Source organism: Globicephala melas, chromosome 13 (assembly GCF_963455315.2).
Source record: "Globicephala melas chromosome 13, mGloMel1.2, whole genome shotgun sequence".
NCBI classification, from domain to species: domain Eukaryota; kingdom Metazoa; phylum Chordata; class Mammalia; order Artiodactyla; family Delphinidae; genus Globicephala; species Globicephala melas.
Window position 1 is genome coordinate 87,945,101 of NC_083326.1, and position 18,455 is coordinate 87,963,555.

General features: G+C 44.5%; 1 protein-coding gene across 6 annotated transcripts in view; it reads right to left on the reverse strand.

Moving 5' to 3' along the window:
- RIMBP2 (RIMS binding protein 2) overlaps window positions 1–18,455 on the reverse strand; it is a 281,741-nt gene that overhangs the window by 216,780 nt on the left and 46,506 nt on the right. For 2 of the 6 annotated variants that reach the window (XM_060311107.1, XM_060311109.1), the window contains exon 1: window positions 6,358–6,567. The exons of 3 other annotated variants lie outside the window; for them this stretch is intronic. The gene's annotated coding sequence lies outside the window, so the exon portion shown is untranslated. Of the gene's footprint in view, window positions 1–5,731; window positions 5,809–6,357; window positions 6,568–18,455 lie in introns of those variants that run through there. One more of the 6 variants, XM_060311108.1, reaches the window with a different exon arrangement.

The window sequence follows — 18,455 nt, forward strand, 5'->3', positions numbered from 1 at the left end:
CAGGGCATTGAGTGAACAGTCAGCCGACTCCAGGACACAGGAGTGATACAACTTATTTAAGAGGTGGAGTAAACAAACAGACGGGGTGGCCCAAGTGCCAAGTGCATGGTGGGTCCATTTCCTCCCAGCGTCAGTGACCCCCGGTATCAGCAAATATTGACTGAACGCCTATAATGTACAAAGTCAGGCTGTTACACACACACACACACACACACACACACACACAGATGTGTAGGAAAAAGGTCCGGAAAGACCAAACTGACGACACTGGTGAGACTGGTGAAAGGGAGAGCGTCAAAGACGCTTGAGTTTTTACAAACTGAATATATCAATTTCCTGACTGAGTCATGGAAAATGAACTTTAAAAGTCACAGAGCAGTATGTGTAGGTACTTGGATACATATATCAATGTATACATCCCACTTTTGTACATGCATAGATAACTATATATTAAGACATTATGTCTGCATGTAAATTTGTGTGCGCATGGGAAAGGGTCTGGAAATTCTGAAAGGAAACACCTAACTGTTAATAGTGATTATTGATGGGGACCAGGGATGGGAAAGTTATACAGGAGACTTTAACCTTTTACTTTATACACCTCTTTAAGATGTGAGCTCAAGGAACATCTCTTGTCCTTGAAATATGACAAAGGAAAACGATTTTAAAGAGGTTTCCGCACATTCACAACCTCTATGAAAGTGTTGCTGATGACATAATTGCTCCAACTTGGGTCTAGGAACAAACAGTTTAATGTTTTCATTACACAAAGGGGCCCTGGCCCCTGTTTAAAAGAATGGACACCGTCCTACTGAAAATAATGATCACGACAGATTTAGATGTGTGCTGCCCTCGGCAAACTTAAACCTCAGTGACTGACCGTCAAGGTGTGCTGAAGGAAATGTTAACGTCCTCCACACTGAAGGTGCCCTCAAGAGCCTTCTCCTCTGAGTCAAACATGCAGCGCCCTCTGAGACTCGCTGGCTAGACCTCCTGTTTCGATAAGTCACAGGGATCTGTATTCTAATTGCTTTCCCTTCGCAGTGAAATAATTCAAACATTCCATCCCCTTCCAAAGTGAGAACAAGAGCTAAATTTAAATGCAATAACGTAATGGTGCATCTGCAATTCCAAGCAGCCAACGATCTATCAAAAAAAAAGATCAGCCCGTTCCAAATATAGGAGAGATTCACACACATGCACATCACCCCTCTCTGTAGCTTCCAACCCCAGAACCACCAAATTTAAAAACCTAAAGTAATAAGCTCCCAAAATAACCTGCCTGCTACCCCTAAAAGAAGAGAGTAACTTCTAGGTCCCCCAGGCCAGGTAGAATAAATGAACTTGAAAAAATTACACACAAATAATAACCCGCATCACTCAACTGAGACGTATCCTCTTTGAACGTGTTCTTAATGACACAATTTGTCTGCTGAGGGCGTGCAGATAAACGCCTCTTCTTATAAATGATATCCACTGAAGAAACAGGTAGTGTTAGATTGATCATGATGAAAGATAAAGGGTTTGGAATATTATCCAGGCATCTCCCCACCTCCAAGGACCCTGCCTTTACTAACTAAATGTTGGCGAGTTTTTGGCTCTATAGTGATGGCAAACGGAGGGTTACCAAGTGTATATCCTACATGTGAAACAGCTTAGTCTCCCATACAGACTCTTTCTGCTTTCTGCCAGGGAAAATGAACACAGAAAATAGAACTCACAGGACTGGGTGTGAATGTAAGTCTAACAAACACATCCTGGCTGGGGCCATTCCCACCACCACCATCACCATCACCTTCGCCATCACCATGTCTAGCATCAGCACCTGTATCATCCCCACTAACCCCTACCACCGTGTTTACTGTGTTCAGACCAAGGCTCCCCCCAGGAACCCTCAAGCCTGAACCCCACATAAAGGAATCATCGAGCCAGCCCAGATCTCTCTCCTGCACTGTGGACCTGCCCATCTAACTGCTGCTTTCCTCCCCAATCCCCCACCTGCCCCGTGTTTAGGTGTAACTCAAACTCAAAACAGAGTTTCAGCACAAAACTGAATCTGAATGTATCTTCCCACAAATCTAATTCTCTTTCAGTCTTTCTCATCGTAGGAAATGGCTCTCCCCCTGCACCCTCTTGTCCACATCAAAGTTCTGGACGCCACGCTTGTGACCTCTCACTCTTCGTCCGCCCCGGTCCATCACAATGACTGGCAGACTGTACTGCCCAAGTTCATCTGCAATGTCTCCGGTGACCTTCACTTCTGCCACCAATACCCTGATCCAAGCCACCGTGGCCGCTCGTTGGGCTACCTGGTGGCCTCCTAATTCTCCTTGCTACCACACTTGCTTCCATCTCCACTCAGAATTTGGGGTGATACTTTTAGGAGGCAAATGTTGATCAAATGTCACTTTCCTATGCAAAATCGGTCACTACTGGCTGGCCAGTGTTCTTAAGACCTAAAACCTATACCTTACACAGCGTCTAAGGTCCTGAATGGGCTGCCCCTCCCCACCTCTTCCCCATCTGCGTCCAGACGAACACTTTTCACGCATCAAGCTCTATCTTGCCTCAGGACCTTTGCACTGCCATTCCCCCACGACACTGCTGTCTCCACAGGAGCACAGACGTTTGCTCTGGTCACTGTTCTGACCTCCCCACCTAGATGACATACAGTTGGCCTTGATAAACATGTCTTGAAGAGACCCTTAAACAATGAAAAAACGGACACAGCCCTGAATGATGCAGTGGGTAGAGCCTCAGATGGAAGAAAGGACAACTCAACACAAAGTTCCACTGCTGGGTTCCAGGTGTCAGGACACAGAGTGGGAAGTTCCCAAGTGGGCCTTCCAAAGGTTGGGTCTGAGCAAAGGTGTCTTCTGGACCCACAGGCTGCAGGTATGATGGGTCATTTCTCGACTATAGGAAGAAGGGTATAACCTTCTATCACAAAGAATGGCTTATGCGTGGGCTTTTCTGCCTCTTTCACCTTCCTCTGTGCCTAAGACACAGGCAGAGTCAAGGAATACGCTCTTACTTTCTAGTTCATAATGTTGAGGGCTAAGTAAGTGACACAGCTGAGACTTAGCTCGTGGTCTTCCCAGCCTGACACTTTCCTTCCCTTCACCCAAATGTCCTGGTGTAGAATAACACAAAAATATGCACACACCCTGGCACTAAGCTTTCACGACTCTCTGAGTAGAGTTCCACATTCCTGAATGTGACAAGATAAACTGTGTGTAGGGCTAATTACCCCTCTTTGTATAATGGTGACATGCCACCAGCTGATGACAAGAGGGACAGAATGGAGACCCAAGTCAACATCCAGGCTTGCTCTATGCGTTCCCTTAACTATAGCAATGTGACGGATGCCAGAGGATTATAAGAAGTGTTACTGTAGGTCAAATTAATGAATAAAAATCAACATAAAAACCAACGAGCACGCTGCATGCAGCAAACTCTTGGGAAATTTCCATCTTTCTGCCAAATATTAAAAACAGAAATTCCCATATTTCAGCAGACCTTCAGGTTGACATAAACAATAAAAAAACAGAAGTTATTCTACTTATTTTGTTAATAAAATGTCTTTAAACTTCGTAGAACTGCAGAATAAGATGATATGTTGAATTATCTTAGGTTTCATCCAAAAGCTCGAAAGTGTCTCAGGTTCAAAGTAAGCAGCCTGGGCAAGTGGAAGAACTAACAGCAAGCTGGGCTTTAGCTTGGAATTTGGAACCAGAAAAACAGTGCATAGGACGAAAATTCAGTTTATTTCAACACAGCCAACATCTGCTGAGCACCTACGAAGGTCCTGGCGGCTGTCAGACCCAAACATCGGTAAGACTGGGTCCTTCCAGGACCCACAGTCTGACAGGGGAGGCTGGAACATGCGTGTGTGATTTGAATTCAAGCTAGACTTTAATAAGATTTAGAATGATGTGCAAAGGAGATGTGAGGGGAAGGTGTCTACACAGGAGACTGGAGGTTTATTTCCTGGACGTAGTGAATGGCAGAGCTCAGGACGAAGAGGCAGCAGGAAGAGCTCACAGCAGTGGAGTGCTGTGAAAACAGAGAAATTAACAAAGGCTGCCTGTGGAGACCCCACCCCAGCCCCGATGCGTGGCGGAAGTAGTTGGGCATTTCCCCACACGACCCTCAAGCCGCGCAGGAGATTGGAAATATCACCCAAGGGCAAAGACCTCCATATGGTGACACTGGGAACTTCCATGACAAATGTCTGGTTCCCTGCAACTACCCTGGAGTGAGCCCACCACTGACAAGCCCCACAGACGTCCACCAGGTCGTCACGATCTTACTCTAAAACTGAACAACAAACGAAGCCATGAAAACGCAGGGTGGTCTCTATACACCATCAGGTGGGCCAAATGGAAAGCGATTCAAAGCACAGAGATCTCCAGTGAGAATCCCACCGGCAGAAGCACTGCATCTGTGTTGACCAACTCCTCTTAATGCAAATCCCCCAAGACCTTCCAACGAGGTCTCTCTAAGAGAAATGGTTAAAGATGACATAAAAAAAAAAAAAAAGAATACAAGAAACCATGAAAACTTGCAAGTTGTGCGAATATTTCCTAATTCTGTGAAAGAGAAAAAATAAGTGGGACAATAACTCCTAGCTTCTCGATGCGTTTAGTGAATTTGGGTGCTCTCTGCATAGATTAAGCAGATTCACCTCTTCCCTTCCTTCATTTTTCTGGGCTCTGGGATCATGCATCTTCAACCACCTTTCTGCTCTCTGCCCCTTTTCCCCAGCCCACTCCTAACAGGGGCTAAGCAGCTACAACGTTGCTCCCTTTCACCAAGCTGACTGGAGAGCTTGTTAATATAGCACAAAAAAACCCTCTGCATGCTTACATGTGAAGTATGATTATTATTAATTCAAAAGTGGTCCGGCAAGATAATGCCTTTGAGGGGATGCACAGAACCAACTCTAATGAGTCTGAAGTAAAACGATGTACGGCTCGACTATCACTTCATACAGAGTTTTAATTAACAGAACTGTTGGGGCAAATAGGGAAAGAAAAGCAATGATTTATTAATGCACAATTTACTGCTGCTATCAAGTGCCAAGCAACTGAAAACACTGCTCACCTGCTTTGCCCTATAAACATGTCCATCACGGAGCACGGAATAAATCCTTCTGCCATGAGGGAAAATCCCGTTCTAGCTACTTAATGTTCAGAATACACTCCATTCATTTCATCTACCCATTTAATACCAGAGTAAATAGAAAAGATAGAATAGAATCCACTGGCCTTCTTAGAAAACAAACTTATGGTCACCAAAGGAGAAAGGTGGGGCGGGGAGAGATAAGTTAGGAATTTGGGATTAACATGTACACACTACCATAAATAAAACAGATAATCTGCAGGGACCTACTGTAGAGCACAGGGAACTCTGCTCAATACTCTGTAACAACCTATATGGGAAAAGATTTTGAAGAAGAACAGATACATGTATATGTATAACTGAATCACTTTGCTGTACACCTGAAACTAACACGACATTGTAAACCAACTATATTTCAATATGAAATAAAAAATACATACATATATACATACAATACACAGGATACACACACACACACAAAGAATCCACTAGTGTAACAGCCAGCACATGCTTCCTGACATTTTCACACATATTATTTCAACAAATATTGCACTTACATGATATAAAAATACTACAATGACATTCATTCTCTAGTTATATTCATTACCTGAAAACTTCACAGTGTCAAACCCAGTCTCACAAGCTGGGCTTAAAGAATTGGCCAATGCTGTCCCCAAACTGAACACAGAACAAAGGTAGAAACGTCCACCGGAGACACTGCAACTCGAAATACGTGCTGTTTGTAACGCCCACCGTGTGATGCTCAAATGAGCAAAAGCAAATGGTCTCCCCTGGAGCAGAGCTTCCCTGAGCAAGTGAGGTTCGGCGGACAAATAAGGAGCGCTCCACACTTCAGCAAACGGAACAGCTGTCTTTGTCCTGAGGGACAGTATATTTATTCTGAGTGTCCTGTTCACAATTTACCCAATGAACTGACCCTTGGTGCAAAGGATCCTTGCAGCCCTGACGCTGGCCTGGGGACAGATTGGGAAGTAAATGAGTACAGGGTAGCAACAGGGATCGAAGCCACAAGTAAGACCCAAAGGCTTTGAAACCGGGAAGGAGCACCGTCTCCGAGGCTGCAGAATAGCTCTACCTGGGTCTCGGAGCGGAAGGGCAGTTCTCCAGTCTTGAGCCAGCCCAATCCGGGAGGGTGACTTTCCTGCCTCTGCGAATAAGCCGTATCTCATTAACCCTGCAGACCCTTCCCCATCCCCCAAAGCGGGTACTTACAAGATGCTGGGGATCAGTGCCCCAGTGTAGCAGACGCACTAGCCTGGGCTGCCTGCCCCCCAGCCGGCACCAGCTTCCTGGCCCCCGCGGGCACCAGCCTCTCCAAGCCTCCTCCGATGTTTGTGCTCGGCATCGAACTGGAAGACTGTTTACTTATTCATGGACTGCCCGAGCCGGCCACGAACTGCTTTGTGTCAGCTGAATAGGATGGTAATTCAATCTCCAAATGGGAACTGCTCGGCACATGGCATATCTGTCATAATGAGTCACGCAGATAAAAAAGAACATGGCTTTCAGAGCCACGGGTGAAACGTGTGTTTTGACAACGAATAGTGTTACAGGACCCTTCCTCCATCACTCTTCTCCCCTCCGAATCAGCCCACCCCAAACACATCCTCCATGAGACGCAGGACAGAGAGGGAGCCACACTTGGGGACTGGATTCTGGGGAAAGGAACGAGGATGCATCTCTGTTCTCTTGCCAGAAGCGTGCACCGTTGGAGACAGAGAGAAGGGGGAGATGTTTGGGAATCCGCAAGAAAAACTGAAGGGGCGATGAAGCCGGTGAGCAAAGAGTTCATCTCTGTCAGAAGTTTTCCATTGTGGAATGCCTTACATGCATTCGCTCAGTAACAGCGGGGGCTCCAGCACCCGGAAATAACGGCATTAATTAAGTCACAGGCTCCCGAGAATGGTCTGACGTTTAGAGCTGAGAAGACTCAAGTCAGGTGGCAGCGTGAACGACTCCTGGGCCCAGAGAACCCTAAGCAGTGGAGGTACCCTCTTAATTCTCATTCCTACTGTTCCTACTGTTCCTGCCTCCTGGTAATTTTTTCTCGAGAATGTAAAACCTGTGTTTCGTCTGACTTCTTTGTTTCGGCCACAGGAAGCCCTGCTACTGCCCAGGCTCTTCCTTCTCCTCTGCCCCACCCCCCAACAAGCCCCTTCCTCTCTTCGTTTCCTTACCCACATAGCTTGGATTCTGCCCTCCAAACTACCCTCTTGTCAGTGTATCCTAAGCTTTTCTTCCCTCTGATCCCCAGGTATCAGCCTGGCGAGACCCCCAACCCCTAGGTTAACCAACAGCCCACCTTCTCTATACCTACTGGACAGGCTGCTGACGACCACTGTAGAAAACCCACAGCCCAGGCAGGCCCATGTCCCAACTGCCTGTCCCCCAGGAGACCATAAGCCCCATGAGGGCAGGGACCTTGCCTACCATGGTCTGTGTGCTATTCCAAGCAATCCACACTGTCCAGCCAAAGAAGCTACTCAAACATTTGTTGAAATACCAACTGAATGAAGTCTTCAATGTTGCCTTGAAACATGTATCAGTCAGGATGGGCTTGGTCATGCTAATGGTAACAAATAGTCCTCAAATATCAGTGGTTTCAAATGACAGAGGTTTATTTCCCACTTATACTCTGTGTCTGTGGAGGGTCAGCTATAGCCCTGCCCCACATCTTCCTCACTGTGGGACCCAGACCGATGGAGTAGGAAACAGAAAATCAAAAATAGGAAAGTGTTTGTAGTGGCATAAATAAAATATTCCATACTCCATAGCCACTGGATTTCTGCCCCGAGATGTTTTGCTGAACGGAATCTTCCATTTTTACCCACCCTGCTCCCTTTCTGTCTTCAGGTCTTGGCTCAGACATCGCTTCTCCATAGAAGCTGTCCCCTGACCATTCAGTCCAAAGCACACAGCAGCTACCCAGCCCCCACCAACATCAATGAAAAATGTTTATCTTCTGTGGCCCCATTAGAAGGTCAGGTCCCTTATCCATCTCACTCCCCACTATGTCCCCTGAGACTGGTGCCTGGAACACAGTAAATGCACAATAACCATGTGTTGAGTGAATGAATGAATGAATAAAATAGCAGATTACACTGGAGAAAGCACAATATTTTGGTGTAATTAGTTACAAAATTAGTGAGTTCAAGAAGCAGTCTCATTAAAATGGAAGCAGTATAATATAGTAAGAGTAGCATAATGAAAACAGAAGATTTGGGCCACATATAAGGAAACCAGAAATTAACGAAGATGAAGGACTTGTCAAAGTATTCCCTGCATTGTTTGCTGGGAGAAAAAGACTTGTAAGACTTGATCGGAACCAGTCCTGATGAACAACAGAGTGAGATGGAGCTATAGAAGCTTGGCGTAAATATCCTCTAGCTATCTGTGTGTGTTGTTTTTATTTGTTATTCATCCAGCAACCTTCTTACCTACACTTGGATCTCTTCGTGTACAGCTCATGAGAAAAGGAAGAAAGGTTGTCCAAATTACTAGTACCCTGTATCATACCAGCTCTACTGATTTTGGCTATTAAGAATTTCTTAGTTATTTGGTTATTTGGTGAATTTTGTCAGTGTTTTGGCCATTGGATAGACTGCTGAGAATATCAGGTTTTGCAACATGTGAATTTAATGACCGTGGGTTGTAAAGACCCCCCTCCCACTTCCTTGGTGTGGCGACATCAGTAATATCCATTTGCTACAAGATGACATTAGGTGAATAACTTGTGAATTACTCAATCCACGTCCAAAAGCATAGACATCCCCCAATGTTTCACCTGCCTGATTTCTCTGGGGTCGCCCTGGATCAATAGATAGGAAAGCTGTCCTATTTTGGGAATATCCACTGCTGGGATCTGAAATACCCTCCCAGGCACCCAAGATGTCCTTCAGTGGGTGACGGATAAACAAACCGCGGTCCATCCCGACAACGGGTTGATTCAACACTAAGATAAAATGAGCTATCAAGCCATGGAAGGATGTAGAAGAACCTTAAATGCATATGAGCAAGTGAAAGGAGCCCATCTGGAAGAGCTACCTGCTGTGTGATTCTAACTCTGTGACATTCCGGAAAAGGCAAAACCATGGAGAAAATGAAGAGATCAGTGGTTACTGGGGGGTGAGGCGAGGGAGGGAGGGATGAATAGGCAGAGCACAGGGAACTTTTAGGGCAGAAAAGCTGTTCTGTATGAGACCGTAATGGTGGACACATGTCATGTACATTTGTCCAGACCCACAGAACGTACGACACCAAGAGTGAACCCTCAGTAAACTCTGGACTGTAGTTAATAATAACGCATCAGCACATCAACAACGAGGTCCTGCTGTAGAGCACAGCATCCTGTGATAAACCATCATGGAAAAGAACATGAAAAAGAATGTATATGTGTAACTGAGTCATCTTTCTGTACAGCGGTAATCAACACAACATCGTAAATCAACTATACTTCAATTAAAAAAATAAAATCAAATTCATTGAGCTTATGACCATAAATAATAATAATAATCAGGTATCAACGCTGGTGCATCAACTGTGATAAATGTACCCACTGATGCAAGATGTGGGTAATGTGGGCAACTGTGGGCCGGGAAGAGAGGAGGTCCGTGGGAATTCTCTACTTTCTGATCATCATTTCTGTCAGCCTAAAACTGACCTTTTGTAAAAAGTCTACTGATTTTTTAATTGACCCCAAAGGTATCCCCACCCCTTTCATTGCTGTTCTTTTGCACACAACAAGCTTCTACCCCACTCTGGGTGAGTGGATTTCTTCCTCTTCACCACGTTGAGGGCATCCGATGTGCCCAAGGAGGATACGCGCTCTCCGACGGCCAGAGCTCGGGACGACCCTGTCATGTCCCCGGTCCTCAGAATGGGCCTGGCTCATGGAAAGGGCTCTGTGACTATCTGTTGAATAAAAGATTTCATTTCTTGTGTTTCTGCTTGGCCATGAGTGACAGTACATTAACTAGTGAAAATTGAAAGCCGAGATAAAAACCTCCCCCAGGAAAAGTAGTCCGGCTGCTACATTCTCCAGAGATGTAAGTCAATAAAATAATCCTAGAGTGCCGCAGACGCGTGGACCACGCCACAAAGGATGGTGTGCGAGGGCGCGCCCAGCATCCGGCACTTCTGATCTGGGATGCTTGCCCCCGGGGCTGCTCGCTTACTTTCTCGTTGGCCCTCCTTGGTTTGAATTATTAACTCTCCCTTCAGACACACACCCTGTCTCCAGGCTGCACGAGGCGCCCCAGGGCTTGCAAACCCACTCAGTGGATTCCTCCATTTCAGCCACGAAGGAACGCGGCGAAAGACCCGCCACCTGGAAGCATCAACGTTGCTCGAAGATAAAGGCCCTGAGAACAAGAGAAAGGGGCCACCGCAGAGGACGGTGGGTACCTGAGCCTAGATCCCAGGGGCAATGCCTGCATTTAATCACACACGTTTACTGCACAAGAGCTATTTCATCTGCTTAATCATCTTACGTGAAAATAAAGTTTGCTCTCCCTAAAAGCCCTGGAACAGTTGTGTGTCCACCCGTCTACCACAGATGAGGCTTTTCTTCAGCCCAATCACTTCTTTATTTTCAAACTGAAGTCCAGTGTATGGCGTTACTTTCCTTTCTTTTTTCTTTTTGTACGGCAGGTTCTTATTAGTCATCCATTTTATACACATCAATGTATACATGTCAATCCCAATCGCCCAATTCATCCCCCCAGCCCCCACCCCGCCACTTTCGCCCCTTGGTATCCATACGTTTGCTCTCTACATCTGTGTCGTTATTTCTGCCCTGCAAACCGGTTCGTCTGGTGTTACTTCTAAAATAAACTTATTTCAGGAATTTGATTTTCTGTTTTAATGTCAACTATTAGCATGAATGAGAGCAGCTACGACTGTGAGGACTTCTTATATACCAAGCACTGCTCTCAGTAAAGTGTCCCATTGAATCCTCAAAGGACCCCCGAGGTCAGTACCGTGATTCTCTGCACATATTACCGGGGAAGACCCCGAGGCACAGAGAAGTTAGTCACCCTGTGGGTCACACAGCTTGCGAGGCGAGAAGTCAGGATTTGAACTTACTGTGGCAGCCTGGCTGCATGGACCGCACTCGGCCACAGGGCTTTACTGCTGCCCCGCGACGAGCAGCCCCGTAGGTCAGACGGCCAGTACAGACCGAGGGGAAAGGATAATGGCTCTCAACTGCCAATGTTTTCAAAGAAAAAAGCCTTCTCTTTCCAAACGTGAGAAACAGCCTTTGGAAATGCTGAATTGAAAACTTTAATACTAGAAAACTTGTAGGAATGTTCTAAACCAAAGACAAGAAACACCTACCCGTTAGAGCTGAATCAAGGCAAGACGGCAGCCCCCCCGGCACCCAGAACGACCTCGGCGTCACCATCAATTTAACCAACTGTTACACATCTTTTGTGAGTCCAGGGCCCGGTTTATTCTGAGCCACTCAAATGTGCGACATCGTAATTACAAAATTACCCAAGTGCCAGCGTCCTGTTCCTAGTCTGCTGTTTGCCATTTCAAGGGAGAAAGCTAAGTGAGTACCCGGACCCCACCACCCGACCCGAACCGCGGGGGGCAGCCCTCCAAGCGGCCGGAGGGTGACTGTTTGACAGATGACGTGTGGAACGTTAAGCCTGATCTCACACCAGCTTGTTTTGGGATTAGGACCCTCCCTGTCCTTCCCTTCTTCGGCATCAGAATTGTCCCACTCAGTTCCTCTCTTCTAATCAGCCCCCTGAGCTGAGAGGCCCTCATTAGTGCCTGATAATTAACACGAGTTTAAAGCAGAAAAACAGATTGCGTACATGTTGGTCTCAGCATCGTAGGGAATGAAGAGCGTGACTCTGCTGGGTGAGCCCTGGAAAACGAGTCAGTGCCTTGAGGGCCCCTCAACTTCCCCTTACAGGCAGAGGGCAGAGAATGTACCACAAGCACTGCAGGCCGTGGTCAGCACAGAGAGGGGTCGCCAAGCACTGCTGCACCGGGCCTGGGCCCCGGACGCTGGGCAACGAGCACTGAGCAGCACAAGCACGAGTCCAGCATACGTCCATCCACCCCCATTGTACAGATGAGAACACTGAGGCCCACAGAGGTCACACAACTTGCAAACAGCAGAGCCAGGGTCGAACCCATGTCTAACCACAGCCCTCTGCAGCCTGCTACCCTCGGTGCCTGAAAAATCTTTGCATTTTTGCAAAGACTGGGGACAGTGTGGAACTATAAGGCCGAAATCATTGCAAAACCCAGTGCCATGAAGCTTTCCCCTTCTGCTTTCCTTTGGCAGTTTCATAGTTCCAGGTCTACATTTAAATCTTTATCCGTTTTGAGTTGATTTTGGTGTATGCTGTAAGAGTCCAGTTTCATGCTTTTGCACGTGGATATCCAGTCTTCCCAGCGCCATTTGTTGCGTGGCCTTGGGCCCCAGTCAAAGACCAGCTGACTGTGTCTGTGTGGGTTTATTTCTGGACTCTCTATTCTGTTTCCCTCATCCAAGATGATTCAGTTCTAGAGACCTGCTGTAAAATGTTGTGCTTATAGTTAACAATGCTGAATTATGCACTTAAAAATTCTGTTAAGAAGGTAGATTTCACATTAAGTGTTCCTACCTCAATAAAAAAAAAGTTTAAGTAAAATAAAAATAAGGAAATTCCATGGCGGTCCAGTGGTTAGCTTTCCAAGCTTCCACTGCCAGGGGCTCGGGTTCGATCCCTGGTTGGGGAACTAAGATCTCGCAAGTCACATGGCGGGGCCAAATAAATAAATAAAATAAAAGATTGACTGAATATGATGTAACAGAAAGAGACTCACAGATACAGAGAACAAATAGTGAGCAGAAGTGGCGGGGGAGGGGCAAAATAGGGGTGTAGGATTAGAGGTACAAACTAGCATGCATAAATAAATAAGCTACAAGGATATACTGTACGGCACAGGGAATATAGCCAATATTTTATAATAACTTTAAATGGAGTATAATCTATAAAAATATTGACTCAAAAAAAGATAAATAAGTCCTAGAGATATAATGCACAGTATGATAAATATAATTAACACTGCTGTATGTTACACATGAAAGTTATCATGAGACTAAATCTTGAGTTCTCATCACAAGGAAAAATTTTTTTCTATTTCCTTAATTTTGTATCTATATGAGATGATGGATGTTCACTAAACTTAATGGGATCATCACCTCGTGAGGTATGTATATCAAAACATCATGCCATACACCCTACACTTGTACAGTGCTATATGCCAATTATATGCAATAAAACTGAAAGAAAAAAAGATTTTTAAAAAAATTTTAAAGACTGATTGAAAGAGAGAACATGGTTCTCTATCCGGGATGTCCCAAAGGGTAGCCCAAACTACAGGAAGGTCCCTTGCTCTACCTGGAGCTCTGAGTTTAGTCTTAGAAGCCAGGCTGTCCCAATAAAAATAACAACTTTTGTTATTTTAACAACCAACATCAACTAACATTTATTTATCCTCTTCTAAGTGCCAGGCCTTATTCACCTCATTTAATCCTTACAGAAACAAATTTATGAACCAGTGCTCTCATTATATCCATTTCTTGGATGAGAAAACCAAGCTACATGTTCAAGATCACACAGCGAGGCAGCAAGCATTCCCTCTTAACTGAAACACGTGCTGTAACCACCGCAGCACACTGCCTCTCACTGGGAATGAGGGGTTGGTAGGAAGCCAAGAGTCCTTCAGCTCATCTCCACCAAAGCTTTTCTCAGACCCTAGCTGATTGTACAGATTCATAGCCTCACCTGAGAGCCTTGGACCCGTTCTGAAATTCCCCACTCTCCAAACACCTGATTGTCCACCTCTCACAGCTACCCTGGGGGTGCTGACTTGTGGACTGACAGTCAGTCAGATGAAGCCCTTCCCCCTTTAAAAATTTGTATGGAAACACAAAAGACCCCAAATAGCCAGACAATCTTGAGAAAGAAGAACAGAGCTAAAGGAATCAGGGTCCCTGACTTCAGACTATACTACAAAGCTACAGTCATCAAAACAGTAGTACTGGCATTAAAAACAGACATAGAGATCAACGGAACAGGATAGAAAGCCTAGAAATAAACCCATGCACGTGTGGCCAATTAATCTACAGAAAAGGAGGCAAGAATATACAGTGGAGAAAAGACAGTCCCCTCAAAAAGTGGTGCTGGGAAAATTGCATGGCTACTGGTAAAAGAATGAAATTAGAATATTCTCTAGCACCATATACAAAAATAAAACACAAAATGGATTAAAAAGCTAAATGTAAGAGGAAAACATAGGCATAACATTCTTTGACATAAATTGTAGCAATATTTTTTTGGATCCATTGCCTAAAGTAAAGGAAATAAAAGCAAAAATAAACAAATGGGGCTTAATTAAACTTAAAAACTTTTGCACAGCAAAGAAAACCATAAACAAAACAAAAAGACAACCTACTGAATGGGAGAAAATACTGGCAAATGATATGATCAATAAGGGATTAATATCCAAAATATATACACTAGTATGAGCTAGTTGAGTAGCTCATACTACTCAACATCAAAAAACAACCAACCCTATTAAAAAATAGGCAAAAGAATTGAAGAGACATTTTTCCAAAAAGGAAATAAAGATGGCCAACAGGCACATGAAGATGCTCAACATCACAAATCATCAGGAAAATGCAAATCAAAACCACAATGAAATGTCACCTCACACCTGTCAGAATAGCTATCATCCAAAAGAACAGAAAGAGAAGATTGGTTCAAGATGGTGGAGTAGAGAAACGTGCTCTCACTCCCTCTTGCGAGAGCACCGAAATCACAACTAACTGCTGAACAATCATCAACAGGAAGACACTGGAAATCAGCAAAAAAGATACTCCACATCCAAAGACAAAGGAGAAGCCACAATGAGACAGTAGGAGGGGCGCAATCACAGTAAAATCAAATCCCATAACTGCTGGTGGGTAACTCACAGACTGGAGAACACTTATACCACAGAAGTCCACCCATTGGAGTGAAGGTTCTGAGCCCCACGTAAGGCTTCCAAACCTGGGGGTCCGGCAACGGGAGGAGGAATTCCTAGAGAATCAGACTTTGAAGGCTAGTGGGATTTGATTGCAGGACTTCGACAGGACTGGGGGAAACAGAGACTCCACTCTTGGAGGGCACACACAAGGTAGTGTGCGCATCGGGACCCAGGGGAAGGAGCAGTGACCCCACAGGAGACTGAACCACACCTACCTGCTAGTGTAGGAGGGTCTCCTACAGAGCCAGGGGGTGGCTGTGGCTCACCGTGGGGACAAGGACACTGGCAGCAGAAGTTCTGGGAAGTACTCCTTGGCATAAGCCCTCCCAGAGTCCACCATTAGCCCCGCCAAAGAGCCCAGGTAGGCTCCAGTGTTGGGTCGCCTCAGGCCAAACAACCAACAGGGAGGGAACCCAGCCCCACCCATCAGCAGACAAGCAGGTTAAAGTGTTACTGAGCTCTGCCCACCAGAGCAACAGCCAGCTCTACCCACCACCAGTCCCTCCCATCAGGGAACTTGCACAAGCCTCTGAGATAGCCTCATCCACCAGAGGGCAGACAGCAGAAGCAAGAAGAACTACAGTCCTGCAGCCTGTGGAACAAAAACCACATTCACAGAAAGATAGACAAGATGAAAAGGCAGAGGGCTATGTACCAGATGAAGGAACAAGATAAAACCCCAGAAAAACAACTAAATGAAGTGGAGATAGGCAACCTTCCAGAAAAAGAATTCAGAATAATGATAGTGAAGATGATCCAGGACCTCGGAAAAAGAATGGAGGCAAAGATCGAGAAGATGCAAGAAATGTTTAAAAAGACCTAGAACAGTTAAAGAACAAAGATGACAATACAATTACTGAAATGAAAACTACACTAGAAGGAATCAATAGCAGAATAACTGAGGCAGAAGAACGGAAAAGTGACCTGGAAGACAGAACGGTGGAATTCACTGCTGCGGAACAGAATAAAGAAAAAAGAATGAAAAGAAATGAAGACAGCCTAAGAGACCTCTGGGACAACCTTAAACATACCAACATTCGCATTATAGGGGTCCCAGAAGGAGAAGAGAGAGAGAAAGGACCAGAGAAAATATTTGAAGAGATTATAGTCAAAAACTTCCGTAACAAACATGGGAAAGGAAATAGCCACCCAAGTCCAGGAAGTGCAGAGAGTCTCACACAGGATAAACCCAAGGAGAAACATGCTGAGACACATAGTAATCAAATAGGCAAAAATTAAGGACAAAGAAAAATTACTGGTTCAGCAAGGGAAAAACGACAAATAACATACAAGGGAACTCCCATAAGGTTAACAGCTGATTTCTCAGCAGAAAGTCTACAAGCCAGAAGGCAGTGGCATGATATACTTAAAGTGATGAAAGGGAAGAACCTACAACCAAGATTACTCTACCCAGCAAGGATCTCATTCAGATTTGATGCAGAAATCAAAAGCTTTACAGACGAGCAAAAGCTAAGAGAATTCAGCACCACCAAACCAACTCTACAACAAATGCTAAAGGAACTTCTCTAAGTGGGAAACACAAGAGAAGAAAAGGACCTGCAAAAACAAAAACAAAACAATCAAGAATATGGTCATAGGAACATACATATCATTAATTACCTTGAATGTAAATGGATTAAATTCTCTAACGAAAAGACACAGATTGGCTGAATGGATAAAAAAACAAGACCCTTATATATGCTGTCTACAAGAGCCCCACTTCAGACCTAGGGACACATACAGACTGAAAGTGAGGGGATGGAAAAAGATATTCCACGCAAATGGAAATCAAAAGAAAGCTGGAGTAGCAATACTCATATCAGATAAAATAGACTTTAAAATAAAGAATGCTATAAGAGACAAGGAAGGACACTATATAATGATCAAGGGATCAATCCAAGGAGAAGATATAACAATTATAAATGTATATGCACCCAACACAGGAGCACCTCAATACATAAGGCAGCTGCTAACAGCTATAAAAGAGGAAATCAACAGTAACACAATAATAGTGGGGGATTGTAACACCTCACTTACACCAATGGACAGATCATCCAAACAGAAAATTAATAAGGAAACACAAGCTTTAAATGACACAATAGACCAGACAGATTTAATTGATATTTATAGGACATTCCATCCAAAAACAGCAGATCACACGTTCTTCTCAAGGGCGCATGGAACATTCTCCAGGATAGATCACATCTTGGGTCACACATCAAGCCTCAGTAAATTTAAGAAAATTGAAAGCATATCAAGCATCTTTTCTGACCACAACGCTATGAGATTAGAAATTAATTACAGGGAAAAAAAATGTAAGAAACACAAACACATGGAGGCTAAACAATACGTTACTAAATAACCAAGAGATCACTGAAGAAATCAAAGGGGAAATCAAAAAGTACCTAGAGACAAATGACAATAAAAACACGACAATCCAAAACCCATGGGATGCAGCAAAAGCAGTTCTAAGAGGGAAATTTATAGCTATACAAGCCTACCTCAAGAAACAAGAAAAATCTCAAATAAACAACCTAACCTTACACCTAAAGGAACTAGAGAAAGAAGAACAAACAAAACCCAAAGTAGCAGAAGGAAAGAAATCATAAAGATCAGAGCAGAAATAAATGAAACAGAAACAAAGAAAATAATCGCAAAGCTCAATAAAACTAAAAGCTGGTTCTTTGAGAAGATAAACAAAATTGATAAACCATTAGCCAGACTCATCAGGAAAAAGAAGGAGAGGACTCAAATCAATAAAATTAGAAATGAAAAAGAAGTTACAACAGACACCACAGAAATACAAAGCATCCTAAGAGACTACTACAAGCAGCTGTATACCAATAAAATGGACAACCTGGAAGAAATGGACAAATTCTTAGAAAGGTATAACCTTCCAAGACTGAACCAAAAAGAAACAGAAAATATGAACAGACCAATCACAAGTAATGAAACTGAAACTGTGATTTAAAATCTTCCAACAAGGGCTTCCCTGGTGGTGCAGTGGTTGAGAGTCCACCTGCCGATGCAGGGGACAGGGGTTCATGCCCCGGTCTGGGAAGATCCCACATGCCGCAGAGCGGCTAGGCCCATGAGCCATGGCCACTGAGCCTGTGCGTCCGGAGGCTGTGCTCCGTAACGGGAGAGGCCACAACAGTGAGAGGCCCACGTACCACAAAAAAAAAAAAAAAAAATCTTCCAACAAAAGAAGTCCAGCACCAGATGGCTTCACAGATGAATTCTATCAAACATTTAGAGAAGCGCTAACACCCATC